The following is a 1,308-nucleotide window of genomic DNA, read 5'->3' on the forward strand; positions in this document are numbered from 1 at the left end:
GCTTGCTGTTTGGTTTTTGAGACAGGATTTCACTGTGTAGCCTGGGCTGGCCTGGAATTCACCATATAGACCAGGCTGGCCTGAAGTTGTACCAAAGAGTTCCATAATAGCCCAGAATGGAGTATAACAAAGGTTTATTTATTTGGGGATAAACTCACAGTAAGGGCAGCAACCTGCAGTCCTCTGCATGTGCTAGGAACTGGAACCGAATCCAGCAGCAAAGAGGGCTGTACATGCTTTTCTTCTGCATTTATATTACCATGCCGCCAGGGGCATGTTCTGTATGCTAATGTCCCCAGATGCTGCTTCAGTGCCACGGTTGCCTCTGCACTGTCAGTCACAGGAAGCACAGGGAAATGTATGCTAAGGCTTCCTGAAGGTGTCTCACGATGCCTGCCTTCACGACCCATTTAGATTTTGGCCACACCTATCTGCAAAGCACACTGGAAAATATGATTTTTCTTGTAATTTATTTAATTTTATGTGCTTTGGTGTGAAGGTGTGAATCACCAGGAACGGAGTTACAGATGGTTGTCAGCTGCCATGTGGGTTCTGGGAATTGAACCCAGGTCCTCTTGAAGAGCAGTCAGTGCTCTTAACTGCTGGACCATTTCTCCAGCCCTGAAAATGGGAATTTTGTATGCAGTACAGCACAATATAAAATCGGGGTCTAGTTACCAAGGAAGGAGAGATTGGTAGGAAGTTAGCAAGCAATCTTCCCTCTGTTGTGAGAGAAAACTGCTTTCAAGCTATTGCTAAATGAAAATGCAGGGCTAGGCAGTGGTGGCACACACCTTCAATCCCAGCACTTGGGAGGCAGAGGCAGTCAGCTATCTGTGAGTTCAAGACTAGCCTGGTCTACAGAGCGAGTTCAAGGATAGCCAAAGCTACACAGAGAAACCTTGTCTTGAAAAACCAAAGCCAAAAAGTGCAGGTTATTTTTCTTTGTAGTGTTGGCCATCAAATTTATGGGGAGGGGCTAGAGAGATGGCTCAGTGGTTAAGAGCACTGACTGCTCTTCCAGAGACTGAGTTCAATTAATTCCCACCAACCACATCACAATCATCTATAATAGGATCTGATGCCCTCTTCTGGCATGCAGGCATAGATGCACAGTACCCATATCTAAAAATATATATAAATAATTTTTAAAGTGAACACACTAAAAAAAACTTGGAAAAGCAATAGTTTATTTTTGTTTGCTTATTCTCTTATGATTCCATAGCACTCTTCATTGTCCAAGGAAATAGGAAATCAGGACAGGAAATGCAGACAGGACCCACCTACTGGCTTGCTTCTCATGGCTTG

This window comes from Microtus ochrogaster, chromosome 8 (genome assembly GCF_000317375.1).
Source record: "Microtus ochrogaster isolate Prairie Vole_2 chromosome 8, MicOch1.0, whole genome shotgun sequence".
NCBI lineage: Eukaryota > Metazoa > Chordata > Mammalia > Rodentia > Cricetidae > Microtus > Microtus ochrogaster.